The sequence below is a fragment of the Oreochromis niloticus genome, linkage group LG7, assembly GCF_001858045.2.
Source record: "Oreochromis niloticus isolate F11D_XX linkage group LG7, O_niloticus_UMD_NMBU, whole genome shotgun sequence".
Lineage (NCBI taxonomy): Eukaryota > Metazoa > Chordata > Actinopteri > Cichliformes > Cichlidae > Oreochromis > Oreochromis niloticus.
In genome coordinates, this window is record NC_031972.2 from 23,935,280 (window position 1) to 23,961,656 (window position 26,377).

General features: G+C 39.4%; 1 protein-coding gene and 1 long non-coding RNA gene across 2 annotated transcripts in view; one reads left to right on the forward strand and one right to left on the reverse strand.

The window, feature by feature from the left end:
• LOC112847405 (uncharacterized) overlaps window positions 1-2,130 on the forward strand; it is a 31,381-nt gene extending 29,251 nt beyond the window's left edge. Inside the window, exon 3 of the long non-coding RNA XR_003220944.1 lies at window positions 567-2,130. This is a non-coding gene — a long non-coding RNA (uncharacterized LOC112847405). The remainder of the gene's footprint in view (window positions 1-566) is intronic.
• Window positions 1-26,377, reverse strand: part of mmp17a (matrix metallopeptidase 17a) — a 92,541-nt gene that overhangs the window by 50,437 nt on the left and 15,727 nt on the right. The window lies entirely within an intron of this gene.

The following is a 26,377-nucleotide window of genomic DNA, read 5'->3' on the forward strand; positions in this document are numbered from 1 at the left end:
TACACTAAAAGTCTATAAAGAAAATCCTGCCCCTTTTGTGGCACAACAATCGAAAGCTTTAAGCCAAGCACATTTCTCTAAACCATTTCTTTCAACGACACCCGGGCAGTGTATGCCATAGCAACAGTGATGCTATCACTCTCCAAAGCAGTTGAGGCAGCTTTTCGTTTTATATCTCAGGCTTATACTGAAATCATTTACTTAAAGCATTACATTTGGATGATATAACTGCCAGGCAATGACAGCATGTGTGTTGGACTAAGGAGCTCATAAAATCCACAACTAGTGGCAGACACTTTGAGCAAACAGTATTTCCTGTAGAAATGAAATATTTAGTCCTTGTGCAAACAGAGGAGGTGAAAGCAGGATATAATAAATAGAAGCAGAGAGATATTGCAGGTGAGGTAGAAGGATAGTTGCACAGCCTTAGAAACACATTTGATAGCAAACAAAAACATTGCTGCTAGATTGCCTGGTAGCAAAAAGTGAGAATTAACTCGAACCTTGACATCATCCATTTCCTGTGATGCAGTTTGCTCATCTGTTTTCTCAATTCTCACAAACAGGACTTCCTTGGAGAGCCAGATTTTTTTGGCAGAGACGAGGAACTAGACCAGCGCTGAAGAGCCAGACCGCATCACTTTAAACCCGAAGGGGCTCCGTCTGTTGATGACTGGCTCGACCTTCTTACAAGCCAAAGTTGATGAACTCTGTGTGGTGTAAATATAAACTCTTGTTCACTGGTCCTCACTCACTGTAAGTAGAAAGTCGCTCATATTCCCATAAATGGTCATATTATCACTGTCAGGTTTAAAAAAATTGGCTCAATGAAGAAATGTTTTGGAAAGAATTTAATTTTTAAGCAAAAGTTAAGCAACTTCAATTAGTAGCAAAATGAGGCATTTAACATGATTTATTATCTTCAGGAGATTTCTTCACTTTCCAAGTGAAGATTAATATGCACATGCTTTATTTTGAAAGGACTGGAGCTGAAGAAGACACATTGCCTCAACCCGCACATGTTAGACACAACAGAGGCCGAGGATGAAGGAATAATTACTAACAAGGTCAAGCATGTTTTAGAACACTGACGAACCAAAGCACCACATAGCAACCTGCCCGTGGAAACAAAACAGGGTATTTACCGCCTTAAAACGAAAAGTATAGCTGTAAACATTTTTATCATTGTTATTAATAAATTCAAATGAATGAATGTTTAAAAATATTTTAAGATCTGTAGCAATAATTAATTTTCCAATATGTGCATAAAAAAGATTTACAAAAAAGTTGAAAATGCTGGTATAAACACAAATTCAGTGCTAACTGGAAGTTGTTCCCATATTATAATACTGTGTATTGTTCTATGTTGTAAACAATGCACAGTGATTTTGTGAGTTTATGTTCTATGGCTACAGAAGAGGCACATTTAGAGACGCTCACAATACCACATTAGTCCACATTTCAAACAAAGATGGGAAGCTGAGCTCTGGCTAGCATTACAAAATTCAATTAATTTCAATTTCATTCAGTTTTGTTTAAATAGCACCAATTGCCAGTCAGTTGCCTCATAGCCCTTGATTTTGTAAGCCTTCTAGTAAAGACCTTCCAATATTAGAAAAACCCTAAAAATGAGTCGACTCCCTATGAGCAAACACTTGGTGACAGTGGGAAAGAAAAACTTCTTTTTAACAGGAAGAAACCTCTTAGTTAAGAGTGTCCTTATGATTTCCATATGTTCTTTGAATGATGTTTTTTGATTGTGTTTTTGAGTTTGTAGCTTTTTGTAGACTGTATTTTTGGGTCCTTGTGTTTTATTAATCCTGCCCTCCTGTCTTCTCTGTGTCAAGATTGCAGTTCTGTTCCTGTGTTCTATAACTTCCTGTTTTATTTTGTTAGTCTTTCATTTTGTGTGCTTTGTATTTAGTTCTTCTTCCCCTGCCTCGTCCTCAATAATTATCCCCAGCTGTGTTTCCACCTGTTACCCATCCTCTCGTTGTCTTGTATTTGTATAAAATGTGTCAGTCTCCCCATGTCCTTCATGTCCTCTGCATTATTTGCGCAGGCTCTGCTGACGTCTTTGTTTTGTATTTTTTGTTGACGAGAACTGAAAATAAACTGCCCTTTAGTTTACGAGTTTGTTTTGCCTCCTGAGCCCTGCATTTGGGTCCACATCCTGCCTGTCACACTGCCAAACTGTGACAGTGACAATGGTGACTATACTACTACTACTACTGTACTATAGTACACTATTGGACTTTATTCATACAAAAATTAGCCAGCATGTCAGCAAGTGGCATAAATAAAAGAGTTAAGAAACTGCATTCCTCTCTTACAATTGTAAAACTTCAGTACGTGCCTTCTGGGAAGGAAACACAGCTGTTAATGTCTGTATCAAACAAAATAAATCACATCTATAAACCTGCTGCTAAATCCGAAACGCGTAAAACAATCCACCCGCAGTGTGGAATTAAGTGGTTTATAGAAATCTGTGAAATAAATGAAATGATAAATAAAGTAAAATAATAAAAAATTAAAACCATCATTAAAGTCTAGATTCAAGACAAAATTATAGCGAGAGTGTAACTGTGAAATTCCTTCTTCCAAAAGGTACACTGACTAAGCAACATTTATACCAGAAACTTAAAGATTTTATAAAAATACTGCAGATTTCTCAGTTTTTGTTAAATTTGAAAAAAATATAAAACAAACCCAATCCTTGTGGGACGCCATTAATGCTTACATCACAAAGCAAATGACTACAATGCCCTACAGCCCTTTCAGTGTGAACCCCAGTGTACATGATGATGTTCACAAGTAGTCAAGTCATAAAATTTGCCCATATATATATATTGAGGTGTTCTAGTGGACTTAGGCCAGGTGAGTGTGGGGGTCGGTCAACTGGATCAATTCTTTCATCCTCCAAGAACTACCTGGATACTTTTGCCACATGAAGCCGGAATTGTAGTGTACCAAGAGAAGCCCAGCCGACGGCACCAGTGTAGACTCTGATAATGGGCCCAAGGATTTCATCCCTATCTATTGGCTGTCAGGGTGCCGTTACCTGTGTGTCACTCTGTGGATATGCCTCCCCAAACCATCACTGATCCACCAAAAAACCGGTCATGCTGAACGATGTTATAGGCATCATAATGTTCTCCATGGCTTCTCCAGACCTTTACAGGTCTGTTACATGTGCTCGGGGTGAACCAGCTCTCATCTGTGAAGAGCACAGGGCACCGGCGGTGGACCTGCCAACTCCAGTCGAGCTCCACTGTGCCTGACAGTGAGAACAAGACCCACTAGAGGATGTTTTCTGCATTGCTAGACAGACAGGTTGCTATGGTTTCAGTGCTGATGCGTGTGCTGTAACTTTTTTCTGTGGTGAACAGAAAGCTGAGTGCAAGAGTGAAGCTGTCAGTTTACCACATGATCTGCATTCCTACCCTCACATATGGCCTAAAGTTGTTGGTAGTGACCGAAAGAATGAGATCACAGAAGCAAGTAGTGGAAATGAGCTTCCTCTGAAAGTTGGCTCGACTCAGAACGGAGCTGCTACTCCTTTACATTGAAGGACCCAGTTAGGGTGGTTCAGGCATCTGATTAGGATGCCTCCTGGGCTCCTCTTAAGTGAGGTGTTTCAGACATGTCCTACTGAGAGGAGGCCCTGGGGCAGACCCAGGACACGTTGCAGAGATTATATCTCTCAGCTGGCCTCGGAGCAGCCTCCACCCTCCCACCCACTGGACCAGGTTAAGCAGCAGAAAATAGATGGGTGGATGGAGGGATAGAAATGTTGCTTTATTTAAATTAAATCATATACAAGTTTTCACTGCATAGCCTCTCTCTTTCACTTAATTACTTATTATTGTCCCTGAAAGCCTCTCAAATAGATTTTAAAGTGAAAACGGATGATTTGAGCACTTCTGGTGTTTTTATTATCTGTTTGTGATGACGTGACTACCTGAAACATTATTTATGATCTGAATGGTCTCCATTGTAGAGCAATGAAATGTGTTTGATTCGCTCTCATGCCCATGCCTCAGTGAAATCTGACACAGAGGAGAGAGCTTCTGCTGCCAGCACAGTCCTTCTCAACACCAACTGGTCTTGCTCTAAATGTCTTGTGGACTTTGCCCCATTAGATTTTGAACTTGTGTTTCAAATCCTGACCTTAAACAGAGCTTACTTCTCTCATCAAGGGGCTCATGAGCCCATCTGTGTTAGTGTCTGTTCATGGCCATTTGTGTCCGACTGTAACATGGTGAAATACTGATACCCATCTTTCTTTTAACACTTCAGTGTCATCCTCATGGGTTTGTGCACTCCACCACAGATGATATGCAATAGATGGAATTTATTTTTACAAGCTTTCACAGTCCCTCCTCTTGCCTGCAGTGGCCATTTTTTATACTCTACTGGACACATCCAAGGGATCCAATTTGATCAGTAGACGAGAGAATAACTGCTTTAACAATTTGTGGATGAATGTCAGCCAAGGTAGTTAAGCACTTCTTCTATGGTTTTTAAGTACATCCTTAAAACTTGTTCCACTGCATTAGAGATTGATATTTGTGTGCAGTTTGGAGTCCAGCACCAAGAACACATCTAAAAAAAGTATATCAACAATATTTGGCTGAATGGCCTGGAAGTTTCTTTTCACACAGAAAACACACAGTTAATACACAGTTTGTACTCACGTCTCATTTTAACATTTATATGACTACAGAAATGTTTCCATTTAAAGAGACGTTTCCAGAGTAGGCTCAGACATCCGTTCGTAACTCCAGTTGTTTATACGTGTGAGCTCTAATGTCAACTGATTTTGTGCTTCATAACTTCTCGTATAGTTAAAAACCACAATACTAGAACAACTCTTTTTTTTTAAAACTATGCCTCAAACTATTTTGTGTTATGTTCCCTGGGATTGGTCATGCTTTTGAATTTAGATTATTAAGTTAATATTTTTGAGTTTGGCTCTTGTTTCAGGTTTTTCTGTTGCTCCTGTCTGAAGTTTTTGATTCCTGTTTTGATTTGACATTTATTTTAATACTGAGTAAATTCTTATAGTCTGTGGCTTCTTACTTTTATGTTTTTTCTTTGTTGTATTTTGGTTCATGTCTATCATTAATATGTTTAAATTTTGGATATGGCTAAACTTTCTAGGCTTATTAGAATTTATACAACCCTTCAAAGCACTGCGAAGCAGAAAGTAATTTTTAGTGCTTGACAAATAGAAGGGCAGCATGGTGGCATGGTTGCTTGCCTCATCGCAAGAAGGTCCCGAGTTCAATTCCACCATCAGGCCAGGCTCTTTCTGTGTGGAATTTGCATGTTCTACCCGTGTTTTTGTGGGTTCTGAATAGTAACTTTTTCTAATAATTTTCTTTAAAAAAAAGGTACAGTTGTCTCACTAAATAACATTTGACTCGACTTTTGAACCTGTTTGTATGTAAAGGGTTTAGATACACACATCAAAAATAAACACATACACACACAATAACAGAACAAGAGGCTGAGGAATGTAGTTGCAAAGAAAATGTTCATGCAAAAATATACAGGACAATAACATGACCACTAAAAATGATGGTAATGTCTGCCTTGTGTTTTTCACAGGCAGCAGCTACAGGTTCAGCCACATTAGTCACCACTAGTTACCTCACTGGAGACCACAGTACTATTTTTATCTAGGAGGCCTACTACATGTTGTGTATTTTTTTTTTAACACTACTTAAAGTATAATGTTACACTCACCACTAAGCTTGCAAATGGTTTGACTGTGATTAATGGCAAGATGAGCTAGCTATTTGTGGACACAATGCACCACATATGGTGATGCTATTTCCTGTAGTTGTCATATTGTCATCACTGCACGTTGATTTTGCTCTTGGTCCTTGCTCAGGTTATTTGACTGTATTGAAATGTGCTGCTTTAACTCTAATGGAGATTTATCTGGTATTTTGCTGCTCTGAATGAAGGTCGTTTTACTTCAAAGCCACATGAGGAAAAAAAAAGACTAAAGGTCAACAGCTTACAAGGCCTTAAATGTTTAAATATATGGAGCTGATACAAGCTTGGCTTTTATTTATTAAAATACAAATATCCTTTGCACTTATCTCTTGGGAAACTTTCATTCCATAATGACCATCATTAGTTCTGCTGTAACAGCAGCAGATGTCATTTTTCCTGTTGTCACCTTCTAAGTAATCCTTAACATACAGCTCTATTTTCAAAAAGGTGAAAGGCTGTGAAAAATGTTAATTAAACAGAATACTGAGGTAATGTTAACCCTGTATGAAACTGAATAGAAATGCACCGACTGGGCGTGGACTCGAATTGGTTGATTTCCAGCATACTTGGCCGGGATCGATGACCGGGTGGTCTATTTATGAACCAACATGTAGACAGTGGTGCAGACAAATAGTCAGAGGCACACACATATGTTAGCTACATGCTTACATATAGTAAGCTGTGAGTGAAGACACAAAGTTCACAAAAGTAAATCACACACCCAGCTGGATAGACAGTTTAAAGAAGCTAAGAAAGTAAAGTATGCTAAAGCTAATGCTATCCAGAGCTCAGAGCCAGCCACAAGCCAGCAGCCTCGGTATGAGCAAAAGATCAAAGCAGTTACTTCGAAAATTATGGAGATGAGTGAAAAAGAGAAAAGGGTCAATCTCCTGTTATTTGGTGAAGTTACAAAAATACTGGGAATGATGTAAGGCATTTATTTTGTTATCTAAATCTGTTGCACCTGCTGTTGTTTGGTTAGGTAAAATATGGCATTTGGTTTTAATTATTTACATCTGGTTCCAGTAGCAGAGCATGTGATTTTCAGTTATACTCTGGTACAGTTTGGGGAAATTTTAAAGTGTAATAATCTTTTTAATTATGAAATTATTGTTTTTATTATCATTTCTTTATTATTTTTTCAATTCCGCATAGAAGAAAAGCTGATTTTTGCTTCTATTCGCTGTTACAGTTCTCAGAAAACTGGAACTGGCACGTAACACTTACAGATTTTGCATCGGTGCAAACTCTATAACTGAAAGCAGACAACAAATCAAATGTTGAAATTGAGATTTGTTTTTTGTATGTTTGTGAAAATATTCCCATTTTTAGTTTGATACTAGGAATAACATTTCAACATGCTGCTGTGCTCTCAATGCATTATACAGCTTTTCTAGTTTTTTGTTACCCTTGCACCACTTTTGTATCTGACAGAGAAAAAAACGGGCAACAATGAAGAAATATACACACATGTGAATGAACGCATTATATATATATATATATGTAAAAGAAAAACCTTCTGAATAGTTCTTATGTAGCTAGCTTGAGGGTGTGAGAGAGCATATTGAGTGGGAAACTGAAACTGTGAAGCCCTGCGTGTGCACTCATTAGCAGCATATGTTGACTAGCACGTCATCCTTAATCCAAGATGTTCCAACAGTTTGTGTACACATGATGTCCAAAAGGATAAGGATTGCAGACTTATTAAGAGTAGCATAATTTTTCTCATAATGAAATGGTATGTATATTTTAGAAGACCCTTTGCAAAAAGAATAATTAAAAATGGTTTGAGGGCCTGTAGTGCCCAGACTTTGAACTGCTTAATATTACTGATGTTCTTGTGTTCATTTGATTTTTTTGTTTGTTTTTTTTTAAGAATGAAATTGACATCAACACTAAATCAAACTGCTATGTGTAATGAGAGTTGGCTTAAAAAAAGGCGATAAACCCACTGGAAACGAAAATAGTGAATATTTGATTTACATTCACCTCGTAGCCTGAAAAGAAAAACAGCAGCACGTGAATGCCAATGCAGGCCTTTGTCTGCTGGATGTGTAAATGGACAGCGGCTTGACACCTTGATCACATCTTTTTAAAGTGATGATATCGTGGGCATATGTTTGCTGCTCTGTGTTTTATGCCTCCAAAGGACCCCCCCCCCCCCAAAAAAAATAAAAATCAATTATTGCAACATTTCCCACTGCTTTAATCAATTTCCATTTCAGTTTCCAGCCAGTCCTGCTGCTGGCCTCTACACAAGACAAAGACTGAAACTGAATGGGAGGCAAAATGGAACACAAAAGGTGTGAAGGTGAAAGAGATCAGCAGGAGATTGAAACCGACCTTCCATTCATTGTCTTGAGGTATACGCGCAAGCTCAAGAAAGACTGCGAGCAAGATGGAGAAGCACTCAGCCTTGGTCAAGACACAGTGGGTATATTGGCAAGGCAATTTTATCTGCATAAGAGAAATGGCTCCGGTTTAGCTGATGTGAACTGACAGGATATAATAATAGATATAAGATCCCAGTTTTATCAGCAGTAGCAGTCTATTTTTTTATTCTTCTATTTTTTAATCTAGTTGCTGCAACGATCACAGACTGTCTTTATTCTATCCTCAACATTATTATCTCTTCTTCACTGTGGATAACACGAAATTAGGGTAGTTTAAAAAAAAGAGAGAGAAGAGGGCATAATTAAATTTAATATTTAAAATCGGTTTAATCTGTGTTTAATACAGCTTTTAATACTGAAAGATGTATTTCGAAAGAACTTCATGTCTTGACGGTACTTGCAGCCACACATTACGTGGAAGTACTTTGTTTTTAACAAAGGCAGAATATCATATAAAACTACAGACTCAGTCACATATGACCTGCTGTATTTTCTCTACAAGGACCCTGCCGAATATTTTCCATTTCTTAACTTTTTAGAAAGGATGGGGTATATTATTTTTTTGGAGAGTGCAGTCAGTAAGGTTTAGATGTTGAAGGGCATCGTGGATTGACAGAAATACACAGAAAATTGTCCGTTTCTAGCATCTGAAATGGTGATGTGGAAGCTGCCTTGGAGACGTATTAAACTTCACATAAACTTGGAACAGCCAACAAAACTTGAGTCTGGACATAATCTGTCTTTCTGCACCTTTACATCACTTGTTTGCTCAGAAATGGTGAGTCTCTCCTATGATGTTTTGCTGGCCCATTTTAAAAAGGTGTTGAGCTGTTGACTTAGATTAAAATCAAATAGCACTTTTGAAAGAACATTTTTGCAGCTGTTGAAAGTGGGGTGGGGTGCTATTCATCTATCCATCTTTCCTAAGATGTGCACCAACTAATAGGGAGGTTTAAAGTAGCCAGACGTTTTGTGTTGTTGGGTTTTTTTTTTTGTTTGTTTTTTTTAGGTGTTAGCTGGTGGTTGTTAACTGTGCTAAACCAGGCTTCCTGCTTCAGGCTGTGTGTGTTCACACAAAGGCAGCACTTGCGTCATTTGTTGTTTGTCGTTTTTCAGTCGTCAACGGGTGAAGAAATATAAAGACTGTTAAAAATCATTATAGTAAAAAGCAGAACTGGTGATACATATAAGGAGAGAGGAATGCTGGCAGAAAATCATTAAGTGAATATACATTTATTCATTAAGTATATAAATACATAAGTGATTATATTCATTTTAGCTTTCAGTGCTCTTTCAGTGCTGCTGTTTTTATCTCAGGTGACAGCCGCAGATTAACGGCTCTTAAACTTTAAATCTGATACCTTTAAAGGTTATACTTAAGAAGTGGACAGAGTGGGATTGTACTGAGGTCTGACACTGTCCCATAATGAATGACATGATTTTTTTTTTTTGCCCAGATTACATTATTATTATTTCTATAACACAATGTTGTCTGTAATACTCCAAAAGACTAATAGTTTTTCTAATTTACACAACAGATTTGGCAGCTTGAGCCCAAACAAAATCCTATATATTAGCATTTTATATACATTTGTGAAAGAGAGTTTCCACAGGACTCTATGCAGCCCTGTGGAAAACACCCAGTAATTCAGTAGGCTGTTGAAACAGTTTTAGTAGCAATAACATAAAGTAATCCTTATCTCTATGACTCTTTTTTACAACATGATTTCAGTTCACTGATGCAGATTTGCTGCTGGATGACTCAGTTTTGGTCAAACTTCAGCTTCATTTGACTGGAATTCTTTGATATACAGAGGAGTTCATGGTAGACTCAAGGTGCCCAGGTGCTGTGGCTGCAAAGCAAGCCAAATTCATCACCTCTCCACCACCGTGCATGACAGTTAGTGCTGATATGCTGTCTTTTGTTTTTGCCAAGCAACAGTGACTTACAGCCAAACCTCCACTTTGATCTTATATGTCAAAAGGACATTGTTCCAAAACTCTTGTGGGTTTTTACAGACGCAGCTGTGCAACCCTGAATCGTGCTGCCATGTTCTTTTTTTTTAGAGAGAAGAGGCTTTTTCTCAGGCAACCCTCTCAAACAAGTCGCTCTTGTTTAGTCTTCTTCTAACTGTACTGTCATGAACTTTAACACTTAAGTCTGACCCTTCTGCTTTTTTCAGTTTCGTTTACCTGAAAGCTCCAAAACTCCAAACTACCAAAATTTCTTCTTTTATAAAAATGGTCACAGTTGCAGATGATCAATTAATCAAGTGCATTTGACAGGCAGCGCCTGATACTTAACCTCTTAACTCCTTTGGAGGCAGTAGGGGTATTATTAGTTTTTCACAGGTCTGCATCACATATTTAAAACAAGTAAATCTTTGTGACAGTAGTGGATGTTTTCACTACTGTGACATTCCTGTTTATATTAGCAATATTACTAACAACAATCTCAGCAAGTGTCAGATGTAAAACACATGCCCTCAACTGAAAATCTATTTTGCACTTGGAACATGTCCAAAAAATCTTCTTCCACTTATCCACTTCAGGGTCATGGGGGTGCTGGAGCCTATTCCAGCTGCCAGAGGCAGGGTATACCCTGGATAGATGCAGGGCTAACACAGAGAGACAAACAACCATCCACACTCACATCGACACCTATGGGCAATTTAGAATCACTAATTAACCTAACCCCACTAACTGCATGTCTTTGGACTGTGGGAGGAAGTTGGAGTACCAGGAGAGAACCCCCGCAAGAACGAGAACATGCAAACTTCACACAGAGTTAGCATTGTGATCTCACCAGGTTAAAAAAAAACAGAAAACAGGCCATTCAAAACTCTGGTTTTTAGGCTGAAGATACCTCCCTAACCCACTAATCTTGTTTAGTAGTCCAAAATTGTAGTGTAGCAAATAAATAACAACAACAGTCAAGTTCAAAATCTCTTTAACCTGATCTCCAAAACTTTAACAGAACTTACTGAAGCTACCTCTCAGAAAATCCTTTTTTCTCCAAACGTCTCCCATGAGTAAAAGGTTTCATGGTGAGGAACTTGGTGAGGAATGCAGTGTGTGAAAGGTTTTGCGTTGTAGATAAAGTAACATTAAAAAAACCATTTGGTGTAAAATGTGGGGGAAATAGAATAAAAGAAGTAACACAGCCTGTGGGCAACAGATTGAGGGGAAAGCATTTCTGGCAGTGACAAAGTCCAAACACAGTGGAGGGGGGTTATGGACTGAGGGATTCATTTAGAAAACAAATCTGGTGTGATTCTAACATAACCCCTTAAATACTGAGTTGATTAATAGGATGATAATCATCAGACTTAAAGACCAAAACATATTCAACTTGACTGTAAACATTTTGCTCCTTTTTAGGTTCAAAAACACTTGTTCTTTCTAAAGGTACCTGTCACATCCATGCAATACAAAATGATTTTCAAATATTTATTTACAAGTACTACAGCTGGACACACATTTAAGAACTGACAGTCTTTAGGTGATTTGTATCCCATGAACTAGTATTTCTGTTGTGATTTGGGGTTTTAATGCAGTAATTCTGGAGAGCACAGGGCTGCAGTGGTTAACATGTGGTTGTAGTTCTCTCTCATGTGTAAGTATGCATCATTACCTGTAAGTTTTAGGTTAATATTTGCTTTTGTTGCTGCCTGCCAAGTGTCTGCATTCACTCTTTGCATTGAACTTGTAAAAAGTTTCGATCTTTTTCTTTTTTATCTTTCTGTGCCAAACGCAAGAGATAGATCCTCATCTTTAATGCAAAATTTTTCTTTTAGAAAAACAAAACTCATATTGTAGGGACGGTTAGTCCATTTTTCCCTCTTCCTCCCAAATTTTGTGTTTAGTTTGTCACTAACTCCATAATACCAACATCTGCAGCTTTTACTGAAGTTACTTGGGAATAATTTTGCACTTAATTAAAAATTTCAGATGACATGCATAGTTTTGCTCAATTGAGTGAGCTGGCACATGCTTCTGGCTGTTGTTTTCACTTCTTATGTAAATGCATGAGCACTTTCCTACATAGAGATCCATCCATCAATTTTCGTCGGCTTATCCAATCAGGGTTGCAGGTGGACTAGAACCTATCCCAGCTGTCACAGGATGAGTGGTATATGTAGTAACAGTGCATAAGGAAAACAAATAAAACATTGCCTCCTACTATACTATGAATTTACATAAAAACCATATGATTTCCATAGTAGGGTATTTTCTTCAAGTGTGCTTACCCACATTAACAGAAGACTAGACTGGGGTGACTTTGTAGAGAAGGCTGATTGTAAACAGAGGGCACATACACAGTGCTTATGGTAGTGGTGCTCTCACAGTCCGAATTTGATATATTGCAGTCATTATCTAATAAAATGCAGGCATCAGAGATGATACATAGGAGCTTTTATGTCCCTTTAAAAGTGGTCACCAGAGAACAGATAATCACTAACAGTGCAGCGGTCAGTACAACGCTCTCGCTTCCTTCCAGTGAGTTAAATGGAAAACAGAGGTGGGAGGCAATTACCTGTGTGTGTTGTGCTAGCCACATTATGTTCAGACCAGCTACTGCCCCACTGAAAAGACTTTGCTTAACATGGTTGCTAACATGTTTTAAAGGTCTATCCAACATTTACGCATTAAAATGAAAGCATATGGACCAGTGTTGTAAAATACTGTTGACTTCTGCACTGACGTTTCCAAAAAGGACTCAAATCCAAAAATTCATCACTGCATACTCTTACGTAGCCTTCACTCCCTCCCATGCACGCCCTCAGCTCAATGTCCTTTTTATTTATTTAACTGTATACCATCAAACATTTCTTAGCGTCTTGAAAATGGCATCTACTAAGCTGAACTGGTGCCTTGCTGACAGTTCGTTTTTGAATGTGAAGAACTGAGAACAATGCAATTCACACCAGCTAATGCACTGAACAAATGATGGATCTCCGTCTTTGTGAACAGAAGACAAATGCACGACATATTCCCCACTTTTCCTGATTGAATGCATTAACACATGCAAACACAACATTAAGCTTATCTGCTGAGATGAAATTCTCATTCAGACTAAAAAAAATATGTGCATGCAACAAAAACCAATGTAATCAGTGTAAACTGTTAATTTTGTCACCGATCACTGTTGTCACATCTCCGGTACTCATTTCAGCCTCCAATTATAAGCGTACAGAAATGATATAATGTCACAACTTTCAGCATGCTTGCAAAGCTGGTTTTAATTTGACTCTTTCAATCAGGCATGATGGAGAAATTACATTTCTTGGCTGGCTTGGGAATGATGTTCCCTGCAAAAGAGCTAGAGGAAGTAGATTGGAAGTGGGAGGTCTGCGCTTCTCTGCTTAGACTGCTGAGTTGATGGATGGATAAATGGATGGATGGATGGATGGATGGATGTTTAAATCATAGAACATTGGGTTACAGTCTCGGTATACAACATCGAAAGGAGCCAGTTAAGATGGTCCGAGCATATGTCAAGGATGCCTCCAGGGCACATCCTAGATTAGGTGTTTGGGCCACATACTATGAGAAGAAGCCCCAGGATAGGATAGATTATCTCTCTCAGCTGGCTTGATAACACCTCAGTGCTCTCCTGGATGAGCCTGAAGAGGTGGCTGGGAGAGAGTGGTCTGGGCTTCTGTGCTTAAGCTGATGCCTCTGTGATAAGCAGAAGAAAAAATAGATATTGTTGGCTGAGAAAGAACAGTATCATTCTTCTGAGGGTGGTTTGAGAAACTGACCCTTTCCACCCAGGAAGCCATCTTCCTGGGTGGAAAGGGTCAGCCAAGCACTTTCTTGTTGATTTCTTGGTTCTGCCCACAAGCATATTTTCAGTTAAGAGCAGCAACTGGATGGTTACCCTCTCTGCCTTGTGAACAACAATACATGCTGTAGTTTGTCCATAGCAAATGCATACTATAAGAAATCACGAGTTAAACTAACTACGTGGTGGCATGTCCACAAATCTTAGCATACAGGAATCAATGGACGTATGCCACATTCACAGCTGTTCTGGTGATTTACAGAGAACAATGAGGTGAGAGGCCTTCTCAGAACTGAATCCTCAACTCAAGTGTTTCAAGTTAGGAGTCAAAGTTTTCTTTTAAAGCACATCATAGCCAAACGGGCCTCACATCTGTGATCCCCACTGGGATGGGTCATCTGCGAAATCTACCAGACATAAAGTACAATCGGTAGAATATAAGGGGCAAGCAAGGATAGACGGCCCCGTGGTGCAGCAGAGCTGGCTACTCTTAATGTGGCAGATGAACAGGAAGCTGCAAAGACCTCCAGATGATTTCCTCCAGCAGAGATGTCTTTACAGAGCTATCTTGCCTTCTTTTTCTTTCCACCTTATATTCCTCCACACCAAATGCTGGGTTTAGAAAGGTAATATCCTTGGGACATCACAGAAAATCAAGAACATTGCAAGATGGTACATTCAAAAGCTCATACTGAAGGAGTAAAAAAAACCCCCAAAAACAGAGCACAGAGTTAAAACAAATATAGAAAGAAACGAAAAAGTAACGAGGGCACCAGAAACACTGTGGTAGCCAGCGCTGGCAGCAGCATTGCAGCGAGTAAGTGTGTGATGTTTAGCTACTGTCTTAGCAAGAAAATATTTATTCAAAGTACAATAGGGAAGAACTGTGATGATGTCATATGCTGCCTTCATGTACACATTGTCATAGTATGTAATACAATATTACCGTTTTCCCCTATGTTGCTTTAGGACTGCAGTTCATTGATTTATCTGTTTTGTTGTACTTTTTAAAGTCTTGCACTTCCTTATATACACAAAAACCTTTAAATCCATAAATTAAAGAAAATAAAACCAGAAAATATTTGGCATTTTTCTTAAAATAAAAACATTGCTTCGGCACTACACTCACTGCAACTGACCGAAGTGGTAAAGACAAATGCACTAAAATTCATCTGTGGGATTCGAAGCAACTATGTAGCAAGCAGATGGCACACACCCCGGCTTGCTGAAGCACTCAATCACTTCATTAGACAAGTACTTCCATCTAATGTGCTTATAATGGAACACATGGCTGACATGTTGTAAGAATACGTTCTGATGGATGGGCTTACTTTAACACCATGTATCTGCTCACAGATGAATGTCAGTGTTTAATTACATATATCTAACTTTGAGATATAATTCAAGTATAATTCAATTTAATGGACCCACATGAAGCAACAAAGTGTGTGTGTGTGTGTGAAAGAGAGAGCAAGAGTGTGACAGCAGGGATTAAAATGCGGCTGGTAAGTGATTCATTTAATCCACGGCTTAAAGACAGCTGGTTCGACAGAGAGCTGAGACACAAGCCTCGTCTGCTGGCCGAAGCTGTGCAGGAGAGGAAAGGAGTGACAGTGAAAGAGACAGAGGGGCAAAAGAAGGGAGGTTTAAAAATGGTACACCTCTCTCCTAGATCTTCAACGCTAAGTGACCTAGACATGCCTGGTTAATGGAGGGTGCCATTTGTTCAATCTTGTTAAATATGGAGCGGTGAAAGAGGGAAGAATGGTGAGATTGAAGGAGACTCGGTAATAGAGGGAATTGATCTGAAGGGCAGCAGTGCTGGAGGTAACCGTCAGAGACACTGATATAATGTAATTTAACGACTCCCGAGCCGTACACATAGGGCGGAGTGACCTATTGGTTACCAAGACCATCTTGTAAGTAACAGTGAACGATTAGCGCTGTTGAACATTTTACCCATATTAAACGACTTCCTTCTGCACAAACCGACAACTGAGATCGAACTGAGATGGGCTTGTTTTGAAAAGATTTGGAAAGATTATTTATAAAACAACTAATTCACATTCTTCACATCTATGTGCAGGAAATAACTTCCAACATGGAGTGCATAAGCCGTCCACTATCAAGAATCTAGTGAACTGGATGCTTGATTTAAAAAAAGAAAACCTTTTAACATAGCACTGTATAAAACACCAAGCCAGTCACTCCCTCTGCTCTTCTTAATGTGGATATGACATATTGAGATGCTGCATGCATAGATAAAGCTAAAAAAAAAAAAAGGATGTAGCATGCACTCCGGTAAAGCTCCATCAGTTTGTCCTGGGTATTTGTTTTGTTGATTCTCCAAAAACTGTCACAAGATGCCTGGAGTATGAAACTTGTACTTTTTCCTGAATGAATTTCATTTTTGTACAACACAAGCGCGTGCATCACTTTTGATATCAGGGACACCAGACTGGGTTTGCTTGGTACTGGATTGGAAAGGAAATGTAAGGTATCGCACATCTGTACCTGTGGACCAAGTTTGGTTTTCTCTACCTGCTTCTGATTAGGCATCGCTCACCTGCCTGCAACAGCCTCCACCCCCCCAATGACCACAGACAACCACCAAAAGGTAGAGTTTTTATAGGCTAGTTTTAAAAAATACTTAAAATTATCCCCTTATAGGTTTCTGAAACTTACTTTCATCTGTAACCACATATAAATAAATAGCACACAGCAAACATCTTTAAAGTTGCTGTGGAAAAACACTTTAAAATGCACAGCAACTATGCAAGGCGGTAGCTTCCTCTTAGGGAGCAATTTGAGCTCCATCCTCCTGCTCATGGACACTTCGACACACCACACACCAGCTTACAGCCACCTGCTTGCTAGCTGTAGGACTTTTCTATTGATGTTTGCCATGTCAGTGGAAAGGGAAGAACCACATGCAGTGCAACTGTTCTTTTTTTGTCTTTATTCCATATTGTGGGCAACAAAAAAAATCAATAAATAATGAATTAAAAGAGAAAGAATCCCCTGAACAAATGAAAGTAAAGACGATGAAAAGCTGGGTCATTCTCGCCAGTGTTGCAGTGCTATAAACAGTAAAAATCCATCTTTTGGACTTATGTAAGATGTCACAGAGCAACTATCATAAAACTTTTCACAATCAAGTAATTTTGTTTCAAACAGCACCTGGGGTTAGAACTTTACCCTCTCTTTATTTTCTGTATGCCGAATTAAACAAACATTTCGCTATACGAGCGCTGTACCTAAAGCTGTGGTTTTAATGTAACGTTTCAATAAATCTTTTGTCTGCAGAAAAGGTGAAGTTCATGTTTGCCTTCTTTAATATCATTCTGCGTTTGTTTTGAAGACCAGAGGGAATAAAAAAACCTGCCCTTTTGAGAGGATATGCATTTCATTAAAAGCAAAAAGTGCAGCAGAAAAGATTAAACCATGAAATGTTTTGTGTGTCCAGACGTCTGTTTATGTCTGTATGATTTGTTCTTGCGTGGAGAACAGCTCTACAACAAGACACCGCATTACAAAGGTATCAGTCTTTCCACAGCTGTCAGAGTCCTGTAGACTTCTTATGAACGCTGGACAAAATGATCCACCGAATGGCATATTTTATGTGAGCCCTGGAGGGGGATTCACACAGAGTGCATGTAGTAAAAATAATCAGCAGGCAAGGTTTTAAGATAAACAACTGATGGCTTTTGGAACCAATTAGGACATGCCCCTGTAACTGGAGTTTTATTTTAACAGGCATAAGATTCAGTGGCTCCACTCAGGGAAAAAGCCCGCAAACCTTCTTTGAAGTTTCTCCCTCCGTGGGCGGTAATGTGGCATGGCACCCAGCCAAAGCCCACAGACAGAGGGATTGAATAACGCCGGCCCAGTGCCCCTGCTGTGGCATTCATCCAGTATGCCACAATAGGAAAGAAATATGTGCAGTCACACATATAGATATGCATATAAACAAGCACACACACACTTGATTGCTTGACAGACCTCCCCAACTGTCAACATGTGAAGCTTTCGGCCAGAAATAATCTCAAACTTTTAAGTGTGGGTCTCAGAGTGTGTGAGTGGATTTCAGTCAGTCAAATTTTAATGTGTGACAGTTAAAATGACTTCTTTGTGCCTTCTCTTTTTAGTCCCGTTTATAGGTTTTATAGGCTCGTACAGCATACGGGAGACGCCGTCTCTGTCGGCTCCAAGTTCAAATAAGCTGTAGGAATATATGTGAGTGTATTTATGGATCTTGTATGTAATTTATAGGGCTGAGGGTTTAGCTACATGAGAACACATGCAGAGAGCTTGTGCCAACTGGTATTCATCACGCAGGCATCTACAGTAAATGAAATGTAGGTTCCTGTCGGCAAGGGAAATGATGGATTTTCCTTGCTTTTTAAACTCAAAATATTCAACATAAAAGCACCATGTGGAAAAAAAGGGTTTTGGGATATGTTGCTAGAGGGAACCTTAAAAAATTAAATACCAGTTCAACGAATGCCAAGACAAAGAAGGTTCATGCTTGTTCCACACAAAATGTTCAACAGTGTTTCAGTCAAGACCACCATTGTCAAGTGAAGATTGTCATTGTCTACGGTATTCATATTTGGCAGTATGTCTTTGTTTTGAAATCTTATGTTGAGAATTAACCCTAAAGAAAAACAGACATCTGGAGTCCCAGAGGCTGTCAAACTATATCCGCCCTCGCCATTCCTTTACACCCATCAGCAGTGCGGAGAGAGGGAACCTGTTACTCGGGGTAGAACTGCTTCTCCATATGAGCTTGCCCTGGCTCACAGCCTGGAGAGGACACTCCAGCTTTGCCTCACAGCGTCAACACAATAAGGGAAGCAGCAGTTAACCCGTGATAATCCACTGTGCTCCAGTGGTGTAGCGTGTGGCACCAGGGGCTACTTCTGGAGGGATTCTTGGATCCCACCGGAAAGCTACCATCAGTCTCACGTTAGTGTTTTCATGCCACAGTCTGCCTTTCTCGTTGGGTCCATGGGAATTAGGTTAACGCTGACAAGCAGACTGCAATCATCGCAACAGGCTAGAAAGTAAAAAAGTGTCGGGTCTTTGCACAGGATGTTCTTCTCACAATGCTGCTCAGACTACACAGACTGTGTTCGTTTGGCCACGTACACTATATGGAAAATGGCTGTATACCAAACAATGTTCTCTGTGCAAATACCCTCCAGCAAAAGCCTTTTTGTCCACCTCCAGCTGCACTACAAAGATGCTTGCAAGCACAATATGAAAGGTCTGAACATCAACACTAAAGCTACATACACACTGGAAACCATTTGCAGCAATGGGGTGACTAAATACCACAGAACTAGGCGGAACCTTACATAAACTTTTTTTCAAATTCCTGGTAACTACCAATAAGAGCAAAGAGTATTGTTGATTGATAGTAAATAATTTAGCAGCTCACCTCAGGACCTGAAGCCGGGAATGCCCACAAGTGACCAGTTGTCGGCTTCAAAGCGATGTGTGATGAACACACTGCTTCCAATTATGATGCAGTTGAACAACTGGAAGCATGCAGCACTCAGCCATGAGACGTAGCACAGTGTGCTCTAGAAACAATTCATGATGGGACAAGAGATGGTCCATAAACATTCGGGAGGAAAGAGAACCTGATGAAAGCCATGGTCTAGCAGAGGCCACCTAAATAGCAGAGTTGCCTCTCCCCGAATCACATTCATCACAGCCACAGCCTTTCCAGCCATGGCTTAAATAGGATTTTGGCAACAACTAGGAAAGATGGCTAACAGCAAGTCTTATACTTCTTTAATGTAGGATTGCACATCTACAGTAGTCTAGAAAGTTATAAAGAGATCGGCCAAACTCACCACCAACTTCGACTCTTAATGTTGTCATCATATGAGTCTACTCTGTCACTGCCTGCTACGTAGGCCTCTATCGTTACCCATAGGAGGGAAGCTTGTTTCAGCCCACCAGTCAGTATACTTGTCTTACATCTATGGCCTTATTAAAGGGTAACAAGGACATTACTCGATGGCTGATTTAATGTGAGCAACCCACCTCTGTGCCTGTTGTTGTTGAACACCACTGAGAGAAATGTCTCATTGTAACTTTCATTCTGCTGATTTCGTTTGTGAATGCCTTAAGCAGGCACTACAAAAACAAGAACAGCACATTCCTGATCTGTTAGATACACCGGGAGCAGGGGTGTTGCTGCTTTGTTTGGTTTGAGCCGGCAGTTTTACTTATATTTTCTTTTATGATTTAGAGAGCAGGTTGGAACTTTGTTAGACTGCATTTGGTGCAGCACCCACAGGCTCTGTCACCTTGAAGCTTTTGCTTCTTTTGTTTATAAGTTCCTTTTTTTTTTCCAACAATCAATTACTTTAGCTTAAATATTGTTTCCTTTTTTCCTTGGCTAAGCTGTGATGCATATGGCAGCCACAGTTGTCTGGTAATCATGATACATGGTACAAAGTAATCTGGAACCTGAAATGTACATCTGCATAATAAAAGCAAAACAACTCCTTATCTGTCAAAACAAGTCGAGCATTAAAGGCTTCAGACTTTTGTTGGTTCATTTTCATGCACGAAACTATTTCACCTTCCAGCTTACAAACACTTTGAGAGTTAGAGTGCAGCATTAGCAAAGAAAAGGTCACTTAAGAACTAAGAATTCAGTTTTTTATTTAGAAACCCCCATAGCTCACAGCTGTGAAAAATACAACCAGCACCTCGTGGTGATGAGCCGTTATTTTGACAACATTGAAAGGTTATCTGAGGAAAGAGAAGTATAACAAGGAGGGAAGACAATGTGGGATGTTGCTGTGTGCATGTATGCGTATGAGTGCAGCACCTGTGGAAAAACTTGAACTTTCGGGATACGTACCGTTTCATTAGAGAAGGAAAAGGGGAGCTGCACTGTATTCATAGCAATAATACTGCTGCATAGAAATGACAGCCCCGCTGTGAGTCAGCTGATACCTCCACCGCCAGACACTCAAACCCGCATAGCTGAGATCATATCAAAAGAAAGCCCAACTTCAGTCCTGAAGAATGGATAGATGAATTGGACAAAATGAGGAGCAGAGGGAGTTTTCTTGCTTTGCAATTTGACACGGCTGTAGCCCGGGAAATAGGGTCAAAGATCAAACTCCAGCAATACTTCTGGCATGGGAATAAAATGGGGTTCTGTGACACAGCCACACGTCCAGACTCACACCAGCAGCATTTCCATGCATGTCAGTGTTTGAACTAATTTATTTCATACCCCGGCTGTTACTGTTCTGTCTTCATTCCTAATGCTTCTCTTTCTCCATGCTGGATGTCAAGGAGATGGCAGTCATAGGGTTTTTTTCAACTCACGTCCCCTGGATGAAACCAGCGTGCTAGAAGGTAATAAGATACTTGTCTGACAGAGCACAGCCCAGCTGCAAAGCTAAGTTTGAAAGTGCGTAGGCAAAAAATACAAGTGGAGCTTGTGTTGTGCTCATGACAGTCTGGTGGTCAAGGAAAAAAATTGTATTTTTGGCCATAGAAAATCAAAAAAAAAAAAATGCTGTTATGACACATTTGTTTATTAACTTACCTGCTAGAGATATCACAATCCTGGGTATTTGACAGTGGGTACGCAATGAATTTTGGGTTCAGTGCATAACTCAGTCACATGTACTTTCATATGAACTCTTATTTAAACACTGCAAGTGATATTAATGACAACCTACAAGCATCACGATCACCTTATATGTGTTGCATGATCTACTGTGTTGTAAAAGAGTACTTGGCCCATTTTAATTTCTTAGTTTTTTGTATATTTGCCACACTCACATGTTTTAGATCAACTAAATGTTCAAATCAGACAAATACAGTGTGGCTGAATTAAAAAAATTATGCAAAGAAGAGTGGGTGAAAAGTCCTCCAAAGTGATGTGAAACTCTCATTGCCAGTAATCGATTGCAGTTCTTGCTGCCAAGGGTGGCACAACCAGTTATTAGGGTTAGAGGGCAATCTCTTTTTCACACAGAGCCAGGTAGGTTTAGATAATTTTTTTTTTTCACTTAAAATGAGGTCCTCAATTAAAAACTGGATTTTATATTTACTTGGGTTAATCTTTGTCTAATATTAAAATTAGCTTCATGTTCAGAAACATTTTAAATGCAACAAATGTGCTGAAAACTAAGAAATCAGGAAGAGGACAAATGCTTGTTCACAGCACTGTAGGTAGGTTGGTCTAAACAGGATGTTAGCCTTTCTACAACAGATCCAGGTTCCAGTTATTAACTTACCCATACTGTAGTAATTCTTGCTTTACATTTGTTAAGTGGGTTCCAATGTGTGCGTGTGACAGAGTGTTTGCTGAGGTCAAAAAATAGAGCAATGTGGTCATTTCTCACTCGATTTCTAAATAATCAAAAGTCTTTAAGCAATCAAAGCCGGTCCACTTCGCGATCAGAAAGGATGGAGGTTTAAGGCATTTTCATATTGGCTTCATTTCTCAGGCCAAGAAACTAAGTCTATCTTTTACACACAGTCTATGACTGAGAACAGCATTTAAATTAACTAGCAACAGGCCACCATCACTGAGGCTCCCTGTGGTGATTAATGACATCTGCCCAGTGTTCGAATTCAGTTGTGTGTAAACGTTAAATAAACCAGCGATTATATACCTATGCTGAGCACACCAGCCTTGATTAAAGACTGAAATCTTGGTCTTTCAGCTATTTTTTTCCAGGGAAGCTCAACACATTATAAAATAGCATTACTTACACAGTGTAACACATGTCGTATTGGCACTTTAATAATCAGTCGTCCCTGCTGCTTCCTCTTGCTAAAGCTCCTATAATGAGTAAATAACTTAACAAAAAACAGCCGAAACTAAACCAAATAAACACCCGACCCACTGATAATGAACCAGAAGACATACTGTACATAATCGTGTACACTCACACTGTCATAACAGAACTGTCGGCTAAAAATCACCATCGGCAGAAATTCCTAATCTGCTTGATAAGTGCACAGAGGATAAAAAAGAAGTAAAGATTTAGACAGAGTCTGTGTTCTTGGAACAAAGATAAAGGAAGTTAGATAAAGAGGAGAGAAACCCCTATAGTCCTGGAATATAATGACTTTTTTATCATGCTAACAGAATCTGATAACACCACGAAATATGACTGAGACAGAAATCTAAGTAGTATAACTGGAGTTATGGAGCTAGACGGTTTCTGTTTTCTGTGTCCAGCAGTACTTCAAAGAATAGACCGGCTATAAGCAAGCAAGGTAACAGAATATTTGGTAGGTTCATGCATTAATATGCAACAATGATTGCAATGCCCTACAGCACGCACTGTTTGGAAAAATGAGCATACACAGGAATCACAGAATGTATAAAAGATGACCTTAGACACGGGGACATAACCAGCTGGTTGAACAGTCGCCATTTTGAAGCCTTACTGAATCCTTAGCTATTGCCACAACACCAAAGGTAACAAAGTAGTGGTTTTCTGGGATGACCCAAATCTGTCCCAACAGTCTTAATGTAAAATGAAATTGCCAGATGAGCTTAACAGCCAATGATATTACCCTTTAGTACAACCGAATGCTGCAGAAAACAAGACAGCACCCAAAAAACTCACAGATGTGTCATTTAAGGCCCCGATTTCCAATTTAAACTGATCATTAATGACTAGTTAGGCAAGTCACAAAGAGGCTAAAGACACTGAAAAAGTGTTGAACATGTTTTTATCTACTGCGAGGTTTTGCATTTTAACACTGGAGTCTAAGGGGACTCACTTCTTTTAGACATTTTATAAAAAGGAATTTTGGCTTCTTCTTTTTTCCATGTTTAATGTTAGTCAGAGCCCCACAACCTCCCCCACCCCACCCCTCAACACAACCTCCCCCACCCCACCCCTCAACAAAAAAATTCACTGTGAAAAAAAATGTGCTTAAACTAGAGAATAAATTAATAGTGAATTCAACTGCAGCATCTATTGTTTGATAAATTTGATTAAAAGTCATTTTGATTCAATAACTTGCTATACTGACCCTGCACTGACAGAGCTGCCTACAGTGGAAATCCATTTAAATCAACACATTTTTTTGGCTAATATGTGCAAGGGCCTTGAGGGTGATCGGCCTCTCACAGACAATGCTCGTAAATATGCTAACATATGCTTACATCTGTAGTCTTGTCACTTCTATTGCCTGCTCAGTGCTTCTACAGGCTACTGTGGATTGCACTGAGTGTAGCTTCACTCTTGCTTCCATATATTGGCTCTGAGTGTCAAATCAGCCTTGGATTACAGACAGGCTGTCAGATGAGAGGATTTGTTTTGCATCTCCAAGTCTGATAAATGTCAGCATCTAAAATAAAATCAATGCAGAGCTGTAGCAGTCATTGCATTCTCAAATTTCTTTTAAATTTGTGTGAAAAGATGGAGAACTATGAGAGACTTTGTGTGTTTGCATGTAAATCAGTACGCGAATGTCTAAAGTTTGCACTGATTCATTAATGTATCTTAGAAATGAGAAAGGTCCACAGTTGTTCTTTCTACCAACTCTTCATTTCCATTGTTATCCTAAAGCACACCAAAGAGTTTGTTTTCAAGGCCGCCTGTGTTAGAAAGTCAGCATTTTCAACAACAGTGTCAATATAAAACAACAAAACCATATGCTGCTTTGACAGTTGCTCAAGGGGTACCCTGCTTGGCATCAAAAAATATTCCAACTTCACCTGGAAATGTGTGCTACGCTGTGACGTGACTGAGGAGAGCATCACTACACTCATCTGCCCCAACATCAGAAGGATAATCAAATCAGCTACCCATTGTACTTTTTAGGATTTGGCAGTATCACAGAGAAGATGTCCTGAGGTATCCACCAGTTCTTAGCACTCATAGCGTCAAACCTTGGTTAATCAAACATGAGCTTATATAAAATACAATCTGTCACCTCTCATCCAAAGAGCTGATGGGGAGTACCAGAAGTTTGACCTATAATGGGGGGAAAAAGTCAACTGGTTCTTATATAATGCTTTTCTACTCTTCTTGAGCACTCAAAGCTCTTTATACAACATGTCTCATTCACCCATTCATACAGGCTTTTTTTTTTTTTAAATATATAACTAACATTCACACACTCCAATGCATCAGTACAACCTAGGGTTTAGTATCTTTCCCAAGAACACTTTGGCATGCAGACTGAAGGAGCCAGAAATCACACCAACAACCTTCCGATTAGTAGAAGACCTGCTCTACCTCAAGACCACTTTCATGGCAGGACTGTTACCCTGGAAGTGGTCCTGAGACTTGCTGACCCAGCCTGTTGTCACGTGACTCGTTAGGGCCCCAGTGACCACCTTGGTTGACATCTTGACTGATGTGACCATAACGTCTCACATGGTGACAGCGTGGGTCAACGGCTCTCAGGATAAACTCCACTGTGATAACCTCACTAGAGGTTCTGGTACTGCCCATCAGCATTCTGAGCTGAAGAAGGCTTTCGGATGAGAAATGAAACATCTTCATGAACATATAAAAAGTCCTGCTGCCTTGAGTTCAAGCACTACAGACTGACTTGACCCTGATGACTGAGAACGTTGATAGAAAATGCGTAACATTTACCCATCCGTAATCTTTGTACGCAAAGACAAAAATGACACATCTCAACACTACATGCACTTCAAGCTTTCAGTGTTTTCAACACATAATTTTCTTCATTTCTTAATAGGGCTTTTATTATGGAACCTTTGAAAGCATGCATTATGCTATTTGGTCAGTATCTTCTGCAGAACTGCTTGTCAATAAAGTTATGCTGTGGGTGTTCACATAATTACCTGGCAAGTATATTTTAGAGTGACTGTCTTCCTTACAAAATCCATTTTCAAAGCTTCTCACGGTGCACCTTGCCTCTGTGCTCTCTATGTCGTATGGCTCTGAATGATTGGTTGATGTTAGCCATGTTAGATGCTGGTTCATCAAAGCCGCCACCAGTATTCATTTAGAAAAAGGACCTGGCCTTTTCCGAACAGTTTCCAAGAAGGACTTCCTGTGTACTCTGGGCCTGTCTTGAGACTATTTGAAAGGATCATTACTTTTCAATGGTCCCTTAAAATTTGAGTTTTGCCATGCTCTTTATCTGAACAGATTTAATTGACAGATACTTCATTAAGATCAAGGAGTAATCCATTTATTTGCAGCTCTATCTTTCTCTTTTATTCTTTGGCCTTAAGCTGAATTTTGAGGAGTTCACAGATTTTAAAAACAAAACAGCCCAATCACGAAATTACTTGTTCTTTTGTCGAGGATATGCAATTAGTTTTGTTGTGACTTAGGTAGAGGTTCAATGAGAAATAACACTTTTTATTTGTCTCTTATGGGCTGGAGAAAGAAATAAACATGGCAAATATCCAATT